Below are 27,311 nucleotides of genomic sequence, written 5' to 3'. Positions count from 1 at the left end.
TTGACTTATCAATGTTAAATTTTATTTACCCACGGCTTCCTATGTTTCTTTATTGTCATAACTAATAACCCAAGACAGTGGCGTAGCGTGGGGGGTGCAGGGGGTGCCGGCTGCACCGGGCGCAACATGGGGGGGGCGCCCTGACTCGGCCCGCGCCGCCCTTTGCCGGACTGTGGCCGCCTCTTTCCGCGCCCGGCTTGGCCCGCGAACTAAGCTCCCTGGCCCGCCCAGGCCCCTCCTGCGCACCGCCTACCTCCCAGCGGAGCCGCCAAGACCCGCCGCGCCGCCCCGTGGGAGCCGAAGGAGAGCGGCGCTGCGCTCCGTCTGCCCGCGGCTGCAACACCACCGCGTCCTCCCGCTCCGCCTGGAGCACCCCGGGGAGCCGGCGCCTTCCCGAAGCCCCCGGTGCGCCTCCCACCCCCGCGGCACCTGCTTCCCTTCAGTCGAGCCTTTTCCCGCTGCCCTGTCAAGCTCCTCCTCGGGAGGAAGGCAGGAGGCCAGCATGGAGAGCCTCACTTGACTGATGTTGACCAAGGGGCAGCTGCAGTCGGGCCGCCCTCGGGTTAGGGGGCGCAAATTACTTGCCCCGGGTGCTGACAACCCACGCTACGCCACTGACCCAAGATGAACTATAAAGTAAGGTGTCAGGCTAGAAACCAGGAGAGTGTGTGTTCTAGTTCTATCTTAGACATGAAAGATTAGCTGGGTGACTTTGGGCCCTCTCAACCAGGTGGTTGTTGTGGGAAAAAGGAAGGGGATGAAAGCGTATTAGTACATTCACAGCCTAATTTAAAAAACAATAATAAAGGTGGTGGTAGTGGCGTGTGTGTGTGTGTGTGTAGGGGGGGGAGTTCTTTATATTAGATTTCTTCATATTCTTAACTATAGATTCATTTCTGCCTGTTTCACACACACACACACACACTCACACACACACACCCTTCCTGCTTCTCCGTTGTACACATTTGAATACATTCTTTTGCATATGTGCTATTTGCAAGTGATATCCTTCTGATAAATTTTGTACCTTTTGAAATACATGCATGTTTCATTACAATATTTTCAGTATACAGATATCTGTATCCATGCTTTGAATTGCAAAGCATAATGTTGAACATAAAAGTACTCATTTCTCTGTATAAATAAATGCATTTTGGCTCCTTGAAAGGCTTAATAGAATTGAACAAAAAAAAATCTCCATCCCAATTTCTATGGTGATATCCTCTTGTTAGAATTTCCTCCTCATAAATATCCATTGGATATTGATTTCATTATACTTTGATATAAATATAATTTATTATTTTTGCTCCCTTTGGTTTTAAATTTAAATTTAAATTTTTGAACATTGCTATTTTTTGTGTGAGCATTGAAAGCTCCATCATCTGACAGCAATTGAAAATTCTAAATTCAAAGGAGACATCTAGCAAAAATTGTGCCAGTTTGATTTAACTAATATATTAGCATGAAGTACTCTTAGCATGGTTCACTGTTACAACGGCTTCTCTTCCTGTCTCAATTTTACACATGATATTTAAAGCAAAATTTATACAGTGTGCTTGTTCCTTAGGATATATTTTGCTAACTGCCTTGTGTGAGGAAATATACTGTAGATGGGAGGCGTTAATTCACAATAGCCAATTTGACATTTAAAATTTCCACTCAGTGATTGGAAAAAAACAAAATGCAGTGCCAACATTTAATTGAGTTGAATGTATCCAGGAACCAACCCCTCTCCACAATCTCTTTCTACAGTGTATGGAAATAAAATAAAACATGATACATGTTGTATTTAGATAGAATTGTGGAAAAGATAAAAGAGAAATGTCGGAAGGAAAAAAGGAAAGCAAAATCCTGATCAGTGGAATGATGCAGAACTTCCTCCCGTTTTTCATTCTGAGCGACAAATGATGTGCTTGTTTTGTGTGAAATATAACAGGATTTTGAAGGCTTCCCCTCCACACCTGCCCCTTGTACTTTTTGCCTATGTGGCAGGCTTGTCCTGTACAGGTAGTCCTCAACTTATGACCACAACTGAGCCCAAAATTTAGATTGTTAAGTAAGACATTTTTAAAGTGAGCTTAGTCCCATTTTAAGACCTTTCTTGCCTCAGTTGTTAAGTGAATCACTGCAGCTGATAAGTCAGTTAACCTGGTTCTTAAGTGAATCTGGCTTTGACCCATTGACTTTACTTGCAAGAAGGTTGCAAAAGGTGATGACATGATCTTGGGACACTGCATTTGAAATCAACACATGTCAGTTGCCAAGCATTTGAATTTTGGTCACATGATCATGAGGGTGCTACAAAGTCAAAACAGTGAAAAACCGTCATCACGTTTTTCAGTGCTGTTGTAACTTTGAACAGTCACTAAACAAACTGTTTGCAATCAAGGACTACCTGTAGTATCTGAACATTCACACTGTCCACAGATGTGCCAGGCCAGGGATGTAAACAGTTGGCCCAGCTTATATGTAAAATTAAGCCCCTCAAGCAGGGGAAATTCAGCAAGTTCTGACAGGTTCTGGAGAACAGGTAGCGGACATTTTAAGTAGTTCAGAGAACCAGCAAATACCACCTCTGTCTGGACCCAGAGTGGTGTGGGAATGGAGATTTTGCAGTACCCTTCCCCTGCCACGCCCACAGAACCAGTAGTGAAAATTTTTGAATTTCACCACTGCCCTCAAGGAATACAAATAGGCAGACCTTGTAGTGCATTCCACCTTGGGCATTTTCTGAAAAAAATAGGAAATCTGTAAACTATCAAAGAGCAGAACCAGAAGAGGTAGTACCAAGACGGGGGCTAAGCAAAGAGCTTAGCCTTAGCTGAACACAACAAATACAGTGTTTTTCCTTCTCAAATATTATCAAAGTAGTCTGTAGAGTTTGAAAGAAACAATTGGACAAAGACATTCCACTCACAGCAGTGGTGATGATATCAACCTCCCCACAACCGTGTTACAAGAAGAAAACAATCTAATCATGACAATAGATCACGGTTGTATCATCGTGGATAAAGCCTCAGAGTGAGTCTATGACCATTTCCTACATTCATTTTATGAGTGAGTATAAAAAAGATCATAAGAAATGTACCTTAACACAGGATTAGGGAGGCATTAAATATTACATCCACTGTTAATATCCTCTCTTCTCTTGTCCCATATTACAACAGTCCCTATTTATTTACCAGAGTTAATTTCTGTGTTGGTTCAATAGTTTCCAACCTAGAAATTATTCTCCTTCATCACTCCTTTTCAATATACAGTAGTAAAATTCTGAACATGTTTTGGCTGAGCATACGTGACTAAATATCACCCTTCTAGGTGAAATAGTAGGGATGTCCAATATTCTTGCTGCCATATCAGATGGTTGTGGTGCCATTATATGTACTTAAGTGGCACACTAATTCACACTTTGTTCTTCGTTCAACTAACTACTTCTCCTTTCTGAGAATCATTGTACCCCAGCAGCAGTGATAACTATCACCTGTTTACATGGAGGCACCTTTGGTACGTTGTACTTCAGAGTGAAAGTACAAGAAGTCACCTACACATTTTTTTTTGTAGTTTCATACTCCTACACGTTTGCTCTTCACTTGTTTGAGTGTTTGGCTACCATAGCAGCCTCCAGTTATCACAAGGATTTCTAAATGCTTGAAGAGTGAGATGAGCTGACACACCTAGAAAGTGCCAAAAATGTTTGAGAAGAGTGGCTAATCAAAGGTGGTGGTTAATTGGCCTGGTGATGTAATGCTTGGCAAAGTACTCCATGCCTTGTCCTATAAAGAAGTGTTGCTAAACATAATCCTCTTCAGATATTCAGTTCTTTCCTCCGTGTTATTTCAAAGGAGGAAAAAGATCCTTCTGTTCTGGGAATTTAAGATTTGGGGTTTCAAATCCTGCCCTCCCACTAACATCCTGTGCAGCCTGAGGCGACTCATTTCATTTATCTGTTGATATGAATGTAGAAAATATTTTCATGTTCATGTACTATGAGGTTTTGTCAGCACAAGAGCACTGAGGCTTTGTACACAGGAAACAGAAGAGGAAGGAAAGGTAATCAAGGGTTAGAGCCAAAAAAAATCTCTCGTTTCTTCAGTGCCTAAAGAAATTTGTTTCTCAATTTGTAGGCTCTTATTCTTAATACGGCACATCGAACCGCATGTTCACAACACTCTCCTGTATACAGAAAGGAAGGGAGAGCAAGTATTATGGGTAGCAAAACTACTGAAATCTCCAGATTTGTGGAGCAACAAGAGTGTTCTTCTCATGCCAATAGCTCTAGGTCTTGACTGGGGGATCTCCAAACTTGGCAACTTTAAGACTTGTGGACTTCAACTCCCAGAATTTCTCAGCCAGCTATGCTGCCACATGGTGTGCCACACTTAACTGCAGAGATTGGCAGCAAGTGAATTGTGTGTACTTTTGTCAATGCCTAACAGGGGAGTAAGCTATGAGGAAGAAGTAATCTTCCTCACCCATATAATTTTCTTTGAAATGGAGAGCTCAGCTTGCATTCAGATGTAGAACAGATGGAATTGAATGTGATAGAGATAGCACTAGCTGCAAATAGGGTAACCAAGAAGCTGGAAGGGAGTGGGGGTGAGGGGAAGTTGCCAGAGGACATGGAAGTCAATATTGTCAAGATAATGACTTGATTTGTGATTGATGCCTCACTCCTTTTAGGAATGCTATGCATGTGACACATGTAAAAAGGGGTTGGGCTTTGATCACATGACTGCGGACACCATCTTAATTGTTTATACCCCTCCCCCCCACATACCAAATATTCCTGTCTTTAATTATGATTATAATATGTCTATTCCACTTCTTTATGTAACAAATGGAAAGAATGAATGAAATCGTCATCATCCATTCAGTCATGTCTAACCCTCAGCCACTCTATGGATCAGCTCTCTCTATGCCCCTCTGTCTCGCACCACTTCTTCAGATCCACCATGGTCATCCTGATGTCATTCTTTTAGTATCCAGCCAGAAGATACTAGGACAGCCCTTCTTTTTCTGCTGATCCCTCCTAGCATGATTGGCTTTTTGAGTGAGTCAGGTCTCATAGCATCACCAAAGTATGGCAGCCTCTGTTTGGTGAACTTGGCTTCAAGACATATTTTTAGTGAGGTTTGATCTAGGACTTCTTTGTTTGTTATTTTTGCAGGCAGGGGATGTATAATAGTCCCTTCCAACATGACAATTCAAAGAGGTCCACCCTTCTCCTATCTAACCTTTTCAGTCCAAATTTCAGAGCCATAAGTAGCAGTTGGAAAAATTATTGCGTTAATTAATCTGCATTTGGTTGTGAAACTGATGTCTTTACTATTCCAGATGTTATTCATGCCAGATACTGCAGTTCTTCCAAGTGCTATACACTTTCTGATCTCAAGGCAATAGTCACCACTTTGATCAATTTTTGAGCCCAGGAAGATGAATTCCTTTACTCTTCCAATTGTGTCATTGTTGATCTGTACTCTGACATGTGTGTTTTCTGCAGTTGTCATTATCTTTGCTTTCTTGTTGTTCAGGTGCAGCCAATTTTATCACCTTCACCTTTGACTGTTATGAAATCATAACTTGAATGAAATCCTAACTCATAAAATGCAAAAAGGACATGAATTAATTTTTAGATAGAACCTGCTTTATCTTCTCTCCCCAACACCACAAAGGAGACTTTGGGAAGTGACAAAAATCCATATACAAATATATACCAATTCTGATCAATCAGTAATCTATTAAAATCGTTTCTATATTTCTTTTTATAGGTGATTTAATTTTAAATAAACTCATAAAGTAGCAACTGAGAAAACTAACGATATAGCCTAATTGTAAAATATTAAAATATATGAAGATTTATCAATGTTTGCCATTAATTATTTAAATACATGTTTGTCAAATATTTGGACTGGATAATTTTATTTGTGGGTATATAAGGAAATTATCTTGCAGTGTGTTTTGTAGGCTGGGTTTTTTAATATTAAAGGGCATTAGACAAGAAGGGAATTAACTCCTGGTGAATTGAAAATATACAAGGGAATCACTGGATTGCACACATGCCAGCCTGTCCATCATCATATACGGTATATCTTTTGCAGATCTCTAAAGTGGCCTGTGAAAGAATCAAATTTATCTTTTGCTTAAATAAACTTGGCATCAATTCATCTGTGTTCAGATGTTGCCAAGCACATAACAGAAGGAAAAGTGATTAGTGTATACCTCCTCATTTTTGTGCACCTAGTCAGCATAACTCAACAATGAATTCAGTGAGCTCTTTCAGCATATAAGGGAATTTGAGTGACAGTCTCCGAGATCAAATTTCTTTTGCCCCAGAAGCAACGTGATCTTTTTCTTTTAAGGTGTTCAGCAAATTCTAAACAAATTTGTCACTGTCCCATTGATTGTGGCTGATAGCTTGGAGATTTGGGATATAGTGTTTTCTCTGCTTGTGAAAATGTAATCCTAGTAGCAAGCTACTCAATGCTTTATGAGGCTTAGTTCAACTTCATTTTGTTAAGTTTTTGCTATTAGGTTAGGAATGGGCGATGATGGCAACTTTATGACCTGTGGACTTTTAAGTCCCAGAATTCCTGAGCCAACCACGTGTTTGTTAGATGCAGGGGTGGGTTCTTGTACCAATTAGTACCGGTTTGCTTCGCGCCGCCCCCACATTGCTCGTGCATGCACAGTTGACTAAAAATTGGCAGTAATGGCAGAAGAGACCGAGGAACTGGTTCAGGGGCGCAGCCGGCCTAGGTCACTGCCGGTTCTGCGACCTAGGACAAATCACCACTACCAGTTCTGACGAACCGGGAACTCTGGTTAGATGTTAGTAAAATGAAAATCTTTTTGAAGCTTTACACTGGATGTTATATTCTTTTGATAACTTTAAAAAAAACAAAACCAAAACTTACAACAGAAGTTGACCCATGCTTTGATTTTTCTTTTTAGAATACGAGGTTGAAAAGTCTTACACTGGTTAAACAGTGTAGTAAATCTAGTGAAAAGGATTTGACACTATAGCAGATGGAAAAATGGCAGTGTGTATTTTGAGACTTCTTTGAAGGAGGAAGAGACACTCTGGGGATTAACGAAAGGTGCCATTGGAGAAAGGATCTGTTCAGAACCCCTTTCATGACAAAACTTAGTCCTTCAAAGAATATGGTTGAGGATGACCCTGTGTGCAAGCCAGTGATAATCAAGAAGTTATGTATATCTGCTCATAATGAATTGCTTTGCTTAATTGAAAATGCAGCTTGTTTATGACATATAATCACAGGTAAGTAGAGCATTGAAGCATAATACACAATGATTTCATATCGTACATTGCAATCTCAAACACAGATACCTTACAAAAGATTTAATAAAAGGAAACCTTCTTCCAATTTGATCCCAAAATGGATTTTCCTGGTTGCTGCTCTGGAGATTCCAAGCATGGGTTAAATACAGCCAATCTGCCCTGGACTGAATTGAAACTTTAAGCCACGCCTCTGGTGCCGACTAATCCTCAGATCTTTTTCAATTCAGCTGCGCCCAGTGGACGCGCTTCCAGTTTCTCTTCATTCCTAATTGATTGCTTGAACTCTCTATTTTCTATTTACTACAAAAAGATTCTATTCTTCTTCCTGATTATTGGAGCAGGCTTGGTGAGTCTCCCTTTAATTTAATTCCCTGGTTCTCACCAATTTCAGCCTCTCCGGTGTCCTGGGTTTGCTCGGGCACCGTGAGGCTGCAGGCAGCTGTGGGGGAAGGCGCATGGGTCGGAGTGCCGGCACCAGTGCGATCACAGTGATCCCACTGCGATTGTAGCCCCACTGAGACCTCCATTGCTGCTGATCGTGCTTCTGAGTGAGCCGGCTGTTGGTGCGGAGCCTCAGAGCTCTCCGGTGTATGCGGGCGACCATTTTAGGTTTAGCATGTGGTGGTGGCCATTTTGAGAGTGTCACACATGGCGGCAGCCATTTTGAGAGGGTCGCAAATGGCAGTGGCCATTTTGAGAGAGTAAAAGTTCCGAACACCATTTTGTTGACCTACTTTTGCCGCGAAAAGCAGCTACAGCTGCCTGATTGCCTGTCTCTTGCAGGTCGCCGCTAGAAGCCTTCCTGTCCAGAATTCCGGCAGGTTTACCTATTCACAGCTCCACCATTACAGCAGAGGGCGGCAGCGGAGGTTGGTGGCCCGCGTGGTCACGTCCCACATTAATTGACCTGCGTGAGTGCTGGGAGCTTGGAGCTCGCACCATTCTCCTTCACCAACCAAAGGACTGCTGAGCTTTGCTTGCCCTTGCCTTCAGTGCCTCTGCACCAGAGCACTAAGGCTGTTTGTCTGAGGTGGTGAGTGGGGGAAAGTCTCCTTTCAGGCCTTACATCCCCACATTTAATCATGGCAGACGGGGCCCCTGAGGAGCAGCAGGTTGGTCCTTCCACCAGCAGGGCCTGTACCAGACAGGCTGGCAAGGCAGCCATGGAGCCATCAGAGCAAGCAAGCCTTACTCTAGGCAGGGGCCTAAGCAGAGTTCGGGCCTAGACAGAGATGCCATCAGATGCCAGAAGGCTTTACAGAAGCAATTTTCTAGGGCTCAACTAAAGGCCCAGACAACCGGGCCTGCTTCCCCTGGGGATCACTCGCCCAGGGTTCAACCTGGTCAGGATCCTCCAATGTTAGAGAGTGAGGATGAAGGCCAGGAATTCTCTTCTGTTGATTCCATTGCAATAGCAGGCTCCCTGGGCCTTCTATGGCCGATCGAACAGACCTATTTGCATGTCCTTCTGATCTGGAAGAGGAGCCAGTCACAGTGGAGACCCTTGCACCCCAACAACCGGCCATTCAGCCCGCCCGGAGCTCGCCCACTGGAAGACAGGGGACCCGATCTTTCCGTAGAAATGCAGGATGTCATTGCCAGAGCCATTTTCCAAGGGATAGAAGCCGGCATGTTGCAACGGTCCAAGCGTCCATGCAAATCACGCCCACTCCCAACACCGGGACCTTCACAAGAAGTGGCTCAGGCCCAGCCCCCTCAGTCATTGCATTCTTCCATGGCCAGTGAGGATTCTGACTGGGAGGAGGACCTTGATCCGGGGGTAGAACCAGAATTCTCAGGGGATGAGGCCGCTGTTCCCGACAAGCCGGCCTTTTCTGGCTTGTTCAAGTATACTAATTTCAAAACTATTTTGAACAAGGCCAAAGCCTTGACCCGCTTGGGTACTAGCACCCCAGCTCCGATTGCTCCTGCACCGGAGGACCTCAGCGAGGAACTCTTTGAGGAACCAGAACCTATTCAAGAAATTGTGCCAGTTCCAAAGTTATTTCTTAATGTGGTGCAAAAGCAATGGGCACAGCCAGGCACTCTTGCCACCCCTAGTGGTAATGACAAGAAATTGTACATGGTTGACCCAAGTCTAGATGACTTACTGAAATTGCCTCCTGTGGACGCGTCTGTGACGGCGCTCACTTCCAACTCAGTGCTCCCCCCTGAACTATTAGAAGGGCTCAAGGCGAAGGACAAAAGGGCCAAGAACGCCTGCCACAAGACTCATCAGGCGGCGACTTGGGTCATTAAAACTTCCGCTTCTGCTTCCTTCCTGTCCAGGGTGGTGCTACTCTGGCTGAGACAGCTCCTCGCCAAGCTTGTCATCCCATCATCCGCAGCTTCCTACGGGGTGCAACCAACCTGAGGCCTCCAGTTGTTCACAGATACCTCTCATGGGATCTCAATGTAGTGTTACTGGCTCTTATTGCCCCACCCTTTGAACCCCTCCATTTGGCCAGCCTCAAACATTTGACATTTAAGACAGCCTTTTTGATTGCCATCACGTCTGCACGGCGAATTTCCGAATTGGCAGCCCTGTCAATTTGCGAGGACTTGTGCTTGATTCAACCTGACAGAGTGATCCTCCGCTTGGACCCGGCATTTATACCCAAGATCAACTTTTGGTTTCACCGGGCCCAGGAGGTCGTACTTCTGGATTTTTGTCCACACCCCAAACATCCTAAGGAGAAAAAGTGGCACATGCTCGATGTTTGTAGAGCGATAAGTAAGTACATCAAACGCACGGCTGCCTTCCGTTGCTCTGAATCACTTTTTGTCGCATTTCAACCGGCCTCCCAGGGCCGCAATGTTTCTTCTCAGACCATTGGTCGTTGGCTACCGGCCTGTATCATCTCGGCACACATTCTTCAATCTATTCCAGTGCCAAACCATATCGCCACACATTCTACAAGAAGCGCCGCCACTACGGCGGTCTGGGCTACCCAGGCACCGATAGAGGAGATTTGCAAGGCTGCAACGTGGACTTCCTTGTCTCCCTTTGTTCGAAACTACAGACTGGACAAATTTGCTTCTGCGGAGGGGTCATTTGGGAGGCAAGTTCTCCAGGGCATTCATACCAGCGGAGAGACCCTGGACGCTTCCGCTTCCCGCCTTAGTGACATTTAGCTTGGGTATGTCCCATGCTTGGACTCTCCAGAGCAGCACCCAGGAAAATGACCATTGGCTTACCTGAAGGGTCCTTTTCTGGGTGCTGCGAAGACCCTGGGGTCTGCTCCGCCAGTTGTCATAAGGTTCTGTGGAACTTATGGATACTTGTTATGACTTTCATTGACTTTGTTTCTGAACTTCTTAGCGCACATTGTCCACACCTTCATTGAAGAAAATCTGAGGATTAGTCGGCACCAGAGGCATGGCTTAAAGTTTCAATTCAGTTCTGGGCAGATTGGCTGTATTTAACCCATGCTTGGACTCTCCTTCGCAGCACCCAGAAAAGGACCCTTCAGGTAAGCCAATGGTCATTTCCATCACATGCTTCTCATAACGTGCAGTTAAAGAAATTAGCAAGCATCTGTTAGTCAGGTTGCAATTAATAACGTCCAGCCACAGAATTGTATTGCAACCCAGACAAGGAGCCTATATTTAATACCTCTTTTTTCAGACAGATGGTACTTCTTAAGAATAAATTCAAGCTGAATGGCTTTCACACATCTTGCATCTGGTTAGTTAAAGCTCACCACCAAGTAGCAGACAGATAATATCACCTGGAAAGGAGAATAGTTTGGCAGATGTTTTATGTATATTATTGCTGTCATAAATCTGATAAAGGAGTGTGGCTACGTGTACCTTTTGGGGTGAGAAGTTTTAATACCTCACATAAAGCTATCCTCTTAGTATTGTTACACAACCACATCACTTTAATGTAGCTTTCTACCCTTCCCTAAGCATTTTTGTCAGGGCTGAGGATTGCCGTTGAGATATCTGCGTAGACACGAGAGATTGAGTGTAATGTTGATCAAAGTTAGATCTCTGCCATGGGGTGTGCCTCAAGTGTCTGGTTTCTCTCCCCTCATACTTAACATAAGCCATTGGGAGGGCTCATTCGGTGGCATGGGGTTTAGTATCATTAATATGCTTGTTGATGGTACCCAATTACATATCTTGACCCCATGTTGGGCAACTGACTTCAAGTGCTGGAGGAGGTAAAGTGGTGGGGGAAAGAAAGTAGCTGTGAACCAACCCTAACACGGTGGAGTAATTATGGGTTGTTAGTTATAGATTTGAGCATTTATGAACTGAAAAGGCTGGTGATCTCCAGCAAAGCCACGGGAAGAATAAGCTAGAACGAACAGAACAAGCCAGCCACATATTTTAATGTGTAATTTTTATCCAAGCTTGGAAATATACAACTTTATAATTCATCTTTAGTACAATCCTTTTTCTGTTTCTCTCTCTGTTAAGCATTTTATCTCCAAAAGAAACATTGTGGTATTTTTACAAAACTGGCTCATCTTTTCCTTGATATATATATATATGTCGACATTCACCAGATTTCGGACTTTCACAGTAACATATATATATGTTGAGCCGAAAGGACAGAAAGAGGGAGGAGTGAGCTCCCTCCCATATTAGGTCATACCAGGGGTTGTAACACAAACACATATATATGTATGTATGTATGTATGTATGTATGTATGTATGTATGTATGTTACTGTGAAAGTCCGAAATCTGGTGAATGTCGACATTCACCGGTGAATGTCGACATTCACATAGTCGCTTGGTATATCCGTGAAAGACCGAAATTGGTGAATGTCGACATTCACCGGTGAATGTCGACATTCACATAGTCGCTTGGTGTATGTCCGAAAATTCCCTTATCCTCTCGACACCCTTACCCTAATCCCCTTACCCTAATACCTCGGCTCCTCGCTTCCTTTGAAGCGTCTTCTATTCGCGGACTTTTTAAAAAAAAAACCTGCGATCCTGCGCGGTTAGAACGAAAAGCAAAAGTAAAGCGTTACGCTGACTCGTTACATATCTGTCACTGTGAAAGACCGAAATTGGTATGTGTCGACATTCACCGGTGAATGTCGACGACATTCACCAACATTCACCGGTGAATGTTGACATTCACCAATTTCGGTCTTTCACGGTGACATATATATATATTGCATTTTAATCAGGATTTATTTATTTTCCTCTTGAGGTAAGTTCCTGGGGATACAGTATAGATATCTGGGAAAAACATGGAATTGACAGGATATAGTTAGGAATTGGGAGGATGTTTGGTGTGCCTATTTTAAATGTAACTATAGCCAGAATATAGTACATACAGAAATGTTGCAAGAGAAACTTACTTCTGCTATAGTGTGTTAACTTGACCAGTAGGAAAAGTTTCATCTGCTTACTTTTTGTGTGAGGTGCTACTCTTAAAGGTACACTAGCAGTACTGCCAAAACCAAAACCTGGCAACTCTAGAAGATTGAGAATATGCCTTTGTGAGAGCCAAAGTTGTGGGTGGAAGGTTTGGGCATGTTTCAGAACCATTTATTATATTGCAAGAACTGATAGTATTACTAGGTAGGGTGGGGCTGGTAGGAGAAGACGGGAGTGACTGATGGAAATGGGAAGTGTGCATTATTATGCATGCAGGCACACAAATACAACAAAATGGCATTGGGCAAATGGAGCTGTATATATATATACAGGAGGGTATGGATCAGATCCATGATTTCCCATGCTTGCTTCATTCAGTTTGGTGCTCTGGACTTTTTCATTGGATTTCATCGGTGTGTTTTTACCCTAATATGCCACTCTAAGAAATTTTATGACTGAATACCTGATGGCAAAGATATAAATAGCAGATAATCATCAGTGCTACAGATACATGGGTGTGATCTTTGATCAAATTGCTTTTACTGGTGCTCCGTTTTCCTGCGAGTTTCACACATGGCTGCAGAAAATAGAGCAACTTTATATATTGAAAGGGAATGACAGTACAAAATACTGTAAGAAAATAATTTTGACCTGGCAATTCTGTGAGGAATGGAGAGACCAGAACAGGTTGAAACAGCCACAAAGAAAGATACAGTCAAGAGACTCAGTTTGTCCATAGTGGCAAGATCTTGGAGCATTGTTTCTCAACCTTATCAAGTTTAAGATGTGTCAACTGTAATTCCCAGAAGTTGCTGGCCTGGGAATTCTGGGGATTGAATGCCACACGTCCAGGTTGAGAAACATTGGCTTGGAGGTTCTGAATATGGGATCTTCCTGTATCAGAACAGCTGAAAGATAAGTATTACTATGTACTATGTCAGCCCTCTTCTGTGTTTTAGGACATGTAGTTGTAGTTGTGTGAGATAAGTTTCAAATGTGGTTATCAGTGACAACAATAACAACAAGATTAGGAGATCTACTGATCCCTGCCTGTGATTTTCTGTTCAAAAAGACAGCTAGCCTACTCAATGCCTGGACTGATAAGCAGAAGAGAGTCCCAATGTTCACTTCCAAAAAAAATGCTTACTATACCTGTATCACCTACTTGAATTGCACTTTTTGCATTCCAGATTGCCCAAACCAAAATTGTTCTCTTTAAAATTGGTGTAAGAGAGACCCCCAAGTATTCTTCCTATGAAAATGATATATGCCATAGTTTTACAGATGGTAATTTGTTATTTTTTCATTATGCCACAATTACTAAATCATTTATTAACAAAAATATACATGGATGAAAACTGCTGCTCTTAAATAGCTCTGTAGGAAGTCAATGGCACATTCATTAGTAAGCCCCAAAGTAGAATTATCTATGCCAGAGGTGTCAAAATCAAGGCCCGCGGATCAGATTCGGCCCGCAGTGCCACCCTGGAAACAACAAAGGACTGGCCTGCAGTGCCTCTGCCAGTGAAAATGGAGCTCAGGAGGGCCACCCAGAACTCTCCCAGGCTCTGTTTTTCTGGCAAAACTCTGCAGGGCATCGAGCTGGCCACATCCACCCAAGCCATGCCCACTTGCCCGAATCCGACCCACGGGCCTTGACTTTGCTCCCCAAGGTCAAACACAGCCCTGATGCTGCCTTCTATTAAATCGAGTTTGACACTCTTGATCTATGCTAATAAAATACCATTATCACTACTTACATACATTAAAGTAGTATTTTAAAGGTTGAAGCTTCAGATTATGTGTGTTTATTGTATTATATTTTACTATATTTGTGTCTTCAAATTGGTTTTTGACTCCTGGTAAATGCCTATACTAGCTCCTGCAGTTTTCTTTTTCAGAAAGGGTTTAATATTGCCTTCTTCCTAGGGCTGAAAGACACTGCCTGGCTCAGGTTGACAGAGCTGGCTTTTGATGGGTAACAGTAAAAATGTACACATTTTCTTTTCTTAAGCCAGCTTCCAAAAATGTTTTTCTTTGTGCAGTATTGGAATGAGGTACTTTACTGCACTATTTACAGTACTTACACTTTTCTGAATGGAATGGTCATATTTAAAAGGCAATAAACCTGGTTTTTAATGTCCTCATTGTTTTCTTTTTTATTTGATTGTCAATATCAGGGTCTCCAAGGATCATCAGCCCACAGGGATGCACTCACTGCACTTTTAGGAGCAGCAAGACAGATTTCACATAGTTTTGTGAACATTTTCCTTGATAACTGGCATGTCTGAAATGCAGAAGACGGGGAGGGGTGTGATAGGGAAGGGAAAAAAAAGAACTTTTTACTATCCTGTGGTATCTTTATGTACAACCTCACTCTTGAAAGTGTGAAGTACTGGGGAATTCTTTCTCTTTCTTTGTGAAATGGAAATTTATGGGCTTTAGTTATGAACACAAGTCATAATATCTCTGCACAACCTGGAAAGCCAGTGGCCTTAAGGGACCACGAAATAGCCATTTGTTGTTCTTGTCCTAGTTTGACCTTGTAGCCATCTGTTCAGCATCTCTGTGGGATATCTCTTCATCCTTAAACATGCATGGCTGTGCATGTTGAGTGATACCCACATGTTTCTTGCATTGTGCTGATTCTTATTTGCAACTGGGGAAAAGGAAGAATTCAGGTAACTGTTGATAGATTTTGCAGTGGTGGAGCAATATAAAATAAATCCACCGTAATTCCTTTGCTGCTGCTTTAATTTTTAAAAATACCTTGATTGGGCATGATTATTGTTAGCTCTGATCTCCAAGATTTTCACTTTCTAAATGTTCCATCATCGTTACTCATATAATTAGTCCTGCAAGATTTGGATGGCAGTGGTATGCATAATACCAGATTACTTACGTCTGAGTAACTCTCAACGTTATTAATATAATGGCCCTGTATTTGAACTTCAATAATAAAAAGTCTTGAGTTCCAAAACTTCTTGCAGGAGCATTTCTTGGAAGAAGCATTCTACATTCTCTTGAACATTAGAGAAAATAGATTTTCAGAGATTATATAAATTGTCATTCTTGTGCACATCATAAAAAAAAATTAAAAAGTATGACTTCCCCTTCTAATAAAGTTCTACTGTTATTTATTTGTAAGGCACCATGTACATTTATTTATATCCTGTCTTTATTATTTTTAGAAATAACCCAATCTGGTGAACACACACAATACTCCTTCCTCCTTGTACTTTCCCCACAATAGCCCTCTGAATTAAATCGGGATGAGAAAGAGCTTTTATGCCTAAGGAAGAATGAGAACTCATGGTTTCCCAGTTTCTAGCCTGGAACTTTAACCACTGGGCCAAAGTGGGTACTATACTAATAGCAATAGCAATTAGACTTATATAGCTCTCCATTGTGCTTTACAGCACTCTCTGAGCAATGTCAGCATATTATCCCCAGCAATTGTGGGCAGAGTTAGCCTGCAATACTGCATTCTAACCATTGTGCTAATCAATATGAGGAGTTACCAAAATAATTTTTTTCTTAAGAATGCTGATTGCTTTTTCAGCAGCATAATGTAGTAAATTTAGGCATGTTTCAGAAACCATTCATTGTGCTGAGTTCAGTGAGATTTACAATTTTTACGTCATCTAATCAACTACTTAAAAGTATCTCCCTTTAACATCTGTAGCATTTACCTTTAAAGAAACTTAATTAGGAGTTCAGCCTTCGAGCAGTCGTGAATCAGCTTACTTATTCTGGGCATTTCTGATGTACTTGTTGCCAAATAAATGGTACCTGCATAAAAAATGAAGCAAAATTAATTTGGTCCTAGGACATTAAAAAATAATTATGTCTATACAATACTTATTGTACTGTACAATACAATACAGTAGATGGTCTGTCCATGGCAGACCCTCTACTGTCATGATTTATAATTTATATTTTCCATTAGTTATGAGACTAGCAAGTTTTTAAGTCCATAACTATATTGATATACCATCAGTAATAACAATGCATTTTTCCATTTTAGTTCATTGTTCTCTACATCCATAAAATGAGAATAGAATATGAAATAGAGAATAGAACATGAAAAATTGAACTTTTTCTGGTCCATTGTTTCTCTTTTCTTGAAACAGAGATTGAGATCTTGCTGGTAAGAAAAGAGATAAACCATTATAACATCTACCATACAAATAAATATAAATCAAACTTTCTGCATATTGACAGTGCAATGAAACCCACTGTGCATTCTTCACTTGTTTAACAAATGAGTGAGCAAGAGTTTTGCATTTAAAGAAAAAAATGTAGTAATAACTGATCATACAGCACCTTCTACACTGATTGACACATGGGGCCTTCACATATTTTATAGATTTTTTAGACATTATTGTTCTAAAACTTTATCTAATGGAAACTTCCCCAAGCTAGAATTTTTTTTAAAATTTTATTGTTTTAATTAAACAGAAAACACACACAAAAAACGCTCTTCAATACATCTTCCAGCAAGCATGTTGATTGGTTACAATTGAATTCCGTGCATTACTACAATCATTCTTTATATTTCATTCAAATTGAATTGTACATTTTAAATCAAAAATCTTTATACCGTCAATATACCAACATTCTCATTTTACTATATTTGTTTGAAAGTACTTTTATCTAGAATCATTCATATTTATATTATCCAATAAGTAGAATGTGGTAGCTCTTATAGATTGTTGTCAGTTTTAAAATGTTTATTCGTTGGATAATATAAATAGAATTTTCTAATTGACTTGGACTTTCTCTACAAGAAATATCTTCAAGACTACCCGAACCAAATGTTATGTTCATGAAGAACTGATCTATCCAGTTTGTTCATCCTGGGGTGCTAAGATTGCCCCAGTAAGATAAGAGAAGGGAAAATACTTATATTTATTAATCAAATTTATATGACTACCTATCTTATGAAAAGTGATTCTGAGTGATTTATTCAATTAAAATTTAATTTCAGAGATATAAATAGCACCCTTCCTTACAGTCTTTTGCAAAGTAGTAGACTCTGAACTTTCTACAGGACTAAAAATGCGAAGAAGTAATAGAAAGTGCTGTTACGATTCTGAATTTTTGCAGGTTATGGTATATTTTACTACGTGGTTATTATCAGATTCCTAAACTGGTAAGAGTCCTTGGAGGATCTATAATACAGATTAAGTAAAAAATTTAAAAATTCTTTAGCCATCACAATCATCATAAATGCTCTACAATAAATGCTTTCTTGTGGGATATTATAGGTAGAAATATTTTAATCTCATTAGCAAACAGCTTTGCAGGATGTTTATTTTGATATATACTTTGAACATTTGCCAGAGTTCCAGATAATTAGGAACTAGGCTGAAATACTAGCAGGGTTTATTTCTCCTTACTGTGATGTTTGTAAGAGGATTTGTTAATGACAAGCTTGCACCTTTTTAAAGCCAATGCTATGATCGTACTTACTATAAGTTTTTCCCCAAAGATCTGTCTCACAGCTATTTAGATTTTTTTTTTTTTTACAACTGGTCAACTTTAAAACCATATAAGACTTGTTTCTCTTCCATATTTCAGCTAATACTCAGTGTTGCACTGATGAAATGCAGTGGGAACATTTCCTCCGTCAGTCCCTTCCCCTTCCAACCCACAATTTCTTTCATTCCCTAAATCTACTTTAGAAAGTCTTTCAATTCTTTGCAATAGAGAAAACAAGTGAGAAAGAGGGATTGCCAGTTCTACTGTTAAAATATTTTTTGTAGATGGAATACATTGCTGGGCATGATTTTGATTCCATGTCACATGTTGGGCCAACATTACATGACTAATTCTGTTAGAAAGAGAAACTGCAGACAGGAGTTTTGTTCATGGGCTGGGCCACAGTCTCAGATTATTTTAAATATTACGCTGGCTTTACAAAATACAATCATTTCCACATGGAGTTTGCCACAATTAAATTGAGTCTTCACTGTACTTGCTGCAGTGACATGTGGTAGAGTAGCATATTATTCCAGGACAATCTGGAGCAAGCAAAGAGAACCGATATTGTATGAATAAACCCACTAAATCACTCAGCCTGCATTACAGGTATACAACTGGATATCTCCCACTAGTTGAACCACAGTGGTGCAGTGGTTAGAGTGCAGTATTGCAGGCTACTTCTGCTGGCTGCCTGCAATTTGGCAGTTCAAATCTCACCAGGCTCAAGGTTGACTCAGCCTTCCATCCATCTAAGGTGGTAAAATGAGGACCCAGGTTGTTGGGGGCAATATGCTGACTCTGTAAACGGCTTAGAGAGGACTGTAAAGCGGTATATAGGTCTAAGTGCTATTGCTATATTTATGGAGGCCTATATTGGAGTAGGGTAAGGTGCCTTTGAGCCAGTGTTGACTCCTGGAAACTTCATGGACTGGTCTCTGCAATTCGTTTGCTAAAATGAAGTATTTTTCCATAACCTCCTTCCTGTAGCTGAGAGACAATGCAACTAGTTATGCAACTGGTTTCATGCTTAAGGTGGGACTAGAATTCACAATCTCCTGGCTTCTACTCTGGTGCCTCACCACTTCAGCAAACGGGCTTTCTGTTATGGACTACAACTCCCAAATCCCTGACTATGGCTAATTGGCTTTACAGGAGTGTAGTCCTAATTAGGAGAGGGGCTCTAGGTTACAGATCATTGATTTAGGCAACATTGGGATGGACACTGGTCTGATTTCACTGAAACCAGTAACTCTTATAAGCTTCTGCAGGACCTCACCGAACAGGCACAGATGTTTAATATACTGTGCAACAATTCATTCTTACTTTCAAGAAAGAAACACCATAAGCAAAAATAGCTTAGAAATACAAAATATACATTCATTTTACTCTTTAGTTAAAGCTTCTGGGAAGTATGCAAAAAAATCAGGATCGGATGCATCTGATAAAATAACTTACGCCTTTTAATAAAAGGTGGGAAAAGGGCAGTCAGACTTCTGATTTTTTTACTACCATAGACTAATACAGAATAGAATTCTTTATATATTATAATATATTATAATTAAAATACATATGATAATATTAAAATATAATATAATATTATAATATATAATATAGTATAACATTAAATATATGAATGATATTTAATTATATTTAAAATATAATTATATTTAAAATATAATTAAAAATATTAAAATGATATTTAAAATATATTCATATATTTAATATGTCTCTCTTCCGTAGGAAATATGCAAAGAACCTAAAGATATATAATAACGTTTATATTTTATTTTTTATTTTATGATAAAATGACATGGAATCAGTGAAGGATTGATTCCATGTAATTGAAGGATGAAGCGTGAGGGCTGCTGCACCAAGATAGCAAATGTATTAATAAATAAGTAGTATAACAAATATTTCATTTAGCTCAAGTCGTAAGCATAGTCTTTTTTCTCCTCTTCTGGTCTTTTTTTTTAATTTGAAAATTGTGAGCTCTGGGAAACATAAATTAGCAGTAGAATGAATAACTTGCAAAAAAAAAATTATGGCTATCTGAAGCCATCTGATAAAGCTGACTTAATACAAAGTGGGAAGCAGTTTTTGTTGGTTTGGTTCCAGCTAAGTTTGCAAAACAAATTTTGGCGATTAAGATCTGTGGCTAATATGGTTGCTGTGGAAATCATCCCAGTCTTTCAGCCATTGTGTTGTTTTTCTTCTTCATGTTGCTTAACTGGTTTGTTAAAAAAAAAAGATTGCAAATAGGATTGACCCTGTTAATAGAATATCAATTTCGTTTGGTTTTCCCGGGGCAAAATGTTCTATAGCTGAATCGTAATTTTGAAACTTCATTTTAAAGGCTTTCCCTACAACAATCTAATGGACTTCACTTCATTATCTTTTGTTTGGAACAACTTTATAAAACTGCTATCACTTTTTTTAGATCTATATTCTCATCTGAGTGAGTTTCATGCTACAGGTGGCAGATCGTGACACAGCAAATATTCAGACAGTACGGGAAAGATGCCACCTATAGCCATCTACTTACTGGCATTGGGAAGCTATGTTTTCCATACACTGCTGCTATGAATCCAATATTTATTTGCAAGCATACAATATGTCTCCCATATGGCAATTGCAGTCTGCAGAATTCAATTGGCAAGCATATCTATGCCATTATTACCCTTAAATGCTATTTTTCATTTAGTGTTTCTTTGTAATATAATTAGGATCCCTTATCTCATCTTCCTGTGGTTCAGTTCAGTCTTTCTGGTTTTTTGGTCATGCTAATTGGAAATTCTGAGCAGTATACTCCTAATCTATTGCAAAAATATCTGGGAAGGCAGATTTGCTTAGGATATTAGCAACACTCAATTTAGAATAATCAATGGCAACACTCCTGGTTAGAACACTTCTATTACTCTCTTTGGGGATTATCTAAAAAATCTTGTAACATCACTTCAAACTTTGTAATGCTGCTGTAGTATATGAAAACTGCTTAAGAGATCAGGTTTTAGAGTGAATGGAACGGCTGTTTCTTTTACACCCAATTAGTTGGGAATAATATAAACAAGGGTTCTGAGCTCATGTAGACACAGGAAAGAGAAATGAGCTGTTTTGGCCTGAATAATATTTTTGGATGCTCGATGTTTTTAGAAATTTGAAAGGAAAGGAAAGTGGTGACATTGAGGTATGCTTTTTCTGTGTATAAACCTGTAGTTCAATAAATAAATGTGTTACAAAAAGCCAGTGACTTTAATCCTGCAACACCAGATGTTCAATGGAAGCTGCATTGGGTTTAGATTAGTTTATCTAGATATTTTATTTCATTTTTTTCACATGCCTCACTTCTAGAGTACAGTCATGATTTGAAAACATAATAAAATCAAGAGAATGACCTGCTTAAAGCCTACATTATGTTTTTATACACAATGGTAGCAGAAGACTCCAAAATGCATCATAATGTTTCTTTGTAAAAGTTGTGAGATTTGGAGAGATTTCTGCCTTTAGCACAATGTAGCTGCCAATTTTTTTTGTATATGCACCTACCCTTTCCTATAAATGTTTAAAAACCAATAAAATTAAAAAAACAAAAACAAAACAAAATGCATCATTATAGTGATTCAAAAATGTTTCTTCAAAGATTTTACTTTCATCATTTTTTTTCTTTTTCTAGAAGTCTCCAATGAGGTCTTGTTATTCTAATATAGCCAAAATAATAACTAATGATGCTGTGATTTGATTCCCTGTACTCTTTGCTATCCAGGAAGTTGTGATATCTATTTTAAGGAAAAATTGGACAGGTTTCATTATTTTGTTTTGACTATATAATAGTCCCACCATAAAGCAATTACATAGTTTCCAATCAGTAGGACAATTAAGATGATATTGATTTTTATTCCCCAACATTTACATAAAAATAACCATTCTGTTCAGAAATATAAAGGCTAATTCATATATCAGATGATATTCTGTAAATATACAATTTACACAAAAAAATCTAACTTGAATCCTTAAAATTATGTTTTTAAAGATGAGTATTATCAAATTCCAGTAACACCAGCATTTTGCACTTCTGATTTGCAATGTGGTTCACCTGATGTTTCCTTCTCCACTCATTTTCAGAAATTGAAACATTATCTTCATTAAAAATAGTATGGTTATGATGTGGTATTTCCCGGTACTTACTTTTATCCAAATATTTACAGAAATGAAGCTTTTAAATATAGCTTCTAATGGTATCTACTCAAAGGACTGTCTTTTTTAAAATAAGCTAAGTTTCCTTTTCACCGGAAGGCCTTTGAATGGGTTAATATAGTTATAAAACTTTGTCTTAATAATAATCAATCAACGTACTTTATTATCAACAATCTAATTGTCTAATTTTCATCACATCAGGACTGCTTCTTGCCTTCTCTCCCCCTCCTTTGCAGAAATCTTGATAATTTCAAAATACACCACCTTTATCTTCACCATTTTTACAAATCTTGCCAGACGATGTACAGTGGCTGGGAACTCTAGAACCCCATATCCTGTAAGCTTGATTTTGTATAGGGATGTGGATAAACCTTTCAATTCTCTAAAACAGCCAAGCCAGATCATTAAGCACTGGGGACAATAAAAGAAACTGGATGCAGCTTGCTACCATATGAGAAGTAGAGGATCTCTAAAGAGACACCTGACACCTGCTCGGCCTTTCTAATTTTCACATCTCCTCTTACAAGGAAAAGAAAACCCTGTGAGGTCGGCTGTTGATTTTTGTGGTTACTCTTGTCTAGTTCACATTTCCCCCCAATTGATGGGACTGACATTATTAGGAGTTTCAAACTGATCTGCTCTTATCCTCCTGTGACACAGGGATATAGCACCTATAAGTGAATTGCTAATTGGTGATTACATAATTATCTTGAAAGTTTTGCCCATCTGTATGCAACCTGCAGAAGAACTGCTACTTGTAGGAAGAGTTGCCAAAGAGTCTTCCAATATCTTTAAGACCAACCTATATTTTATAGAATAAACTTTCAGGGAAGATTAATCTTTTCAAGAAGTCAGTTTATTATTTTCTTCCTTATGCACAAAACAAAGAAAGGGCAATATAGGCACCTCACACTGACTTTGATAGTGGAATCAAAGAAGCATTGACTTGGTAGTAGAATCTTCAGGACTGTGTTTAAAAAAAAACACTTTTATATATGCTTGTGTTTTATCCTGGATCAAGATTCTTTTTATCCATTCAGCTTTTTTAGATGCGTGACACTCAAGACCTTAGTTCATCCACTGTGGAAGTGTTTCCTCCTGAAAATTGCCTAAATAATTCTGAGGAACAAAATGGATCCATAACACTCGTTGTTAAGGAAAGAAGATCAGTTCCTGATGACATCAACAAGCACTTTTCCTATGCATAACTAATTTCCCTTTTCTGGAGGCTTAATCATGAGAGATAACCACACACAATTCAGCTTTGAAACGCATTAACATATGGTATTGTGAAAGGGATCACTGATTTGGAGAAAATGAAAAGTGGATTAGGCAGTAAACGATGAGCTTGCCTTGAGTGTCAGAAAAACTTCTCATTGCCAATTGCTGGAGAAGCTAAGCAGAAAGCTAGTGCTGTATTCATGTTTGGTTGTGGGTTTCCCGAAGACATGTGGTTGGGCTCTGAGCAGAAGAATGCTAGAGTAGGCAACCCTGTGGTCTAACCCAGCAGAGCCTTTTGTATGGTCCTATATTAGTAGCTGTTTAAGTAGAGACAAGAGCTGTATACAATTAAGAGAAAGTTTCTATGTGCAGTCTGATGAAATCAGCACAGAATTTGGTTGTAGTTTTCAGCACTCTGAAACTCAAAGTATGGATGTGATCTTACGGATCTTAAGTTGATGTAAAATTTGTTCTGAAATCAGATGGGATAAGGCTTAAATGAAAAGAAAAGTAATCTATGGCAACTTGTTATTACTTGGGTTAAAGAAATTTGTTGTTGTTTTTAAAAAACAAATGTTGTCTTCTTCAGCCAGTATATAGGGGCTTTGCCAATTCCCATCCAACTTACAAATCATGAAGAAAAGGAAAAAAAACTACTTGAGCCCAATTCTCAGTCTATGTTCTAGCATGTTTCAGAAGCCCAGTTCCACATTCCCTGGTCATGAAAAGTGGTGTAATACAGCAGCTGCAAAGAGCATTTTATTCTGGAAGGCTGCCCAAATACCTGTTAAGCCAGTCAGTGAATACAAAACATCTCTATTTACTCGAGATTAATAGTTCCTTATGGGCACACTAGCGTTAAGATGACTAATATTGTCATATAGGTATGAACAATCTTTGCCTGGAGGCATATCATCACTTGCATAGATTTTTATTTATTGCACTGTTTGGATGCAAAGCACACATGTGTTTGAAAACATTGCAATGTAGGTTATAAAACACCTGCAATATTTATTTTAAATAGCTTAGTTTGTGCGGCTGTTAGCCTTCACTTCCTAATAATCCTATTTCTGAATATTGCTATAAAAATAACATTTCCCTGAGAACCTTTTAATTTCAAGATAATTCATCGATTGGTTCTTGAACCTAATTTCAAGATTTATATCTGTGGTTGTTCCTTCAGGCATATGATCTGGGCCTAGCAGATAAACTCTAGTATTAAGTCTTTTTCATTTGCCAGAGGCTAATCATTTCATATTTTCCTTTACATTATGGGTGGAAGGCAGTTGGAAAAGAGATTTTGATTCAGAGGGTATTCATTACCTCTAACCTTTTCAGATATGAACATAAAGGCCACAAATGTCTACATAGACCCCTTGGAAGTGATTGAGATTTGTGCTGATTATGCAGCTCCTGTTCATTTCAAGAGTACTTATGCTCAGTGTCAAACTTCATTTGAGACTCAGGAAGCTATATAAAGTCATGATTATTCTGATACGTCAGAAGTTTTCTTCAAATCCCAATTCAGCAGGTATGGTTTACAGATTTATTCTCAATTAGTAGCTTTGTTTTGTTTGTGTGTTGGTAACTGTAAAGAATTTACTACATCCAGGGGCTAAGTCCTCAGTTTCCCAGATGGCAGACTAAGGAAAAGAGTTTTGTGATTTATCAATGACACATATTCACTGTCTAGACAGAAATAGCTTCCAGCTTTTCTGAGCTGCTTCAATAATGCCACTAGAGGCTTCTCCCCAGCTATGGTTCAGTCAAATTGAATAAGCTTCTGTATTGTTACTACCGAGTCAACTGTGTGCACTTTGTTTACTAAGTAAATGATATGATAACCCTGGATCATTGTAAGTGTGTTTGTAAAGTGTGCTGTGTTAATTTAAAATAGGGCTTTGTTAGAATCATTTGTAGTATGAGTCATAGTTATTATTATAGTGTCATCTGTGTGCATGACACTTTAAGAAGTATAAGGGCAGATCTCTCTCTCTCTCTCTCTCTCCCCTACACACACATTTTAGCAGAGCAGGAATAACAGAACAAGAAGTTAGAGTAAAGACTAGTTGAATAGAGGAAATATATGCAATCATTTCACTTACATGATTTTACTTATAGGCTAAATAAGCATGCTTTAAGGATATAGTTGAAAAGCTTAAGTGACATTTCACAGATATTCTGGGAAATCTTTCGGGCAAATTATGACTATTTCTGCTTTTTGCCTGATAAAGCAACTAGTTCAGACAGCAGATTTGTGAGACAGAAAGAAGCTCTGGGCTTTGTTTGAGGACACTTTTTGAAGTTCTCCCTAAGACGGCTTAGAATCTTTTAAATTATTTTACCACAAAAAGAATAGAAGTGATAAAGTCAGATAGAGGATATACATTTGTAATATATTTAGCTCTTTTACTAAAATGGTCAAATAGATTATCAGTGTTGAGGAAGGGATCATTAGCTGCCTTCTCAGAGTAGTAGTAAACTTCCTATTTTTCTTTAGATGTATGTATTCCATTTTTTTCCCCAGATGGTTGCCTTATCACCTTTCAGTAATATACAGAATGCGCATTTTTCTTGAAGAAGCTCAAATTGGAATCAATCAAATTTGGTTGTTTCTGTCACTAGTAATATTTGTTAGCAAAGGCATGATACAGCTATACGTTATAAAATATCATAAGGTCATTTAGAGAGTCAACTGTGATTCGTCAGGTCTTGTTTTAATATTGCAGAATATTCTCTGTCAGCAGCCTTTAGGCACAGAAAGACTGATAGTGGCACCTTAGTCTTGGGACCGTTAGAAAAAGAAAAGAGTAAAAATAGAATACGTGACACATGCTTCCCGTACTGCCAGCCAGGGACAGTATTCACTCTTCCAGAGCATGTGTGGAAAATATGTGAGTGTGTGTGTGTGTGTGTGCATATATAGTTCCCTTTCTTACTGAACACAAAAACAACAGATACAGAAACATAAAAGCAATCCTGTAACAGTGGAGAAAATTACAATATTCACTATTGGGAAAATATTTTTGCTACTAGTTTACATAAATAGTTCCTAAATGATTTCCTAATATATGCCTCACAATTTGGAATGCTAATTTCACTTTTCCAGTCCCATAATGGTCTTGTGTATTTATTATAACTCTTCCATTTTGAAGTTTTATGTGCTTAACAGGAGAGGAGAGGGACAATTATTTCTGTAAAGTGTGATAGGAAATAATTTAACAAGTTAGAAATCTTTCTTGGACAGAGGACTTCATAAGCAAAACCTGTCCGAAAACGATGGCTTCCTAGTTTAAAAAATTATGCCACTAGATCTATCCTAGTAATGGAAATGAGTATGTAGTCTAAAATGAAGCACATAATTGTGTTCTTTTAAAATATTAATTCCTATATCATGTTTTATTTTATACATAGTACGGTAGTAGCTGTGTAATATAACATAGAAAATATTATGCAGTCAATGGAGCTAGAAAAAAGGAAGGAAGGAAGGAGAAAAGAAAGAAAGGAAAGAGAGAGAGAGAAAGAAAGAAAATGATATCTCTCACATTGGCCATGTTGAGTGCAAATAATGGGAGTTTAGATTCGACAAATTTGGGGGGGGGAAGGGTTGTGAAAAATGGATCTATATGCTTTTCCCAGGCTAGTGCCAAATGTAAATGCATTTTGAGATCAGTTTTTGATATGTTTGTAGTGAGAACAAGTTTTTATATTGTGACACGCAAGTAGGTGGTTTTGAAAACAGTTTAATTCTTTTTCTCGGCCTGCTTC

At 39.1% G+C, this 27,311-nt stretch overlaps 1 protein-coding gene across 3 annotated transcripts in view; it reads left to right on the top strand.

Moving 5' to 3' along the window:
* Nucleotides 1–27,311, top strand: part of NFATC1 (nuclear factor of activated T cells 1) — a 136,263-nt gene that overhangs the window by 34,809 nt on the left and 74,143 nt on the right. The gene's annotated exons all lie outside the window — the stretch shown is intronic.

The sequence above is a fragment of the Natrix helvetica genome (genome assembly GCF_964273705.1).
Source record: "Natrix helvetica genome assembly, chromosome: 4".
In the NCBI taxonomy this organism is placed as follows: Eukaryota; Metazoa; Chordata; class Lepidosauria; order Squamata; family Natricidae; genus Natrix; species Natrix helvetica.
Note: the sequence above shows the minus strand (reverse complement) of the source record. Positions and strands in the feature narration are given on the sequence as shown.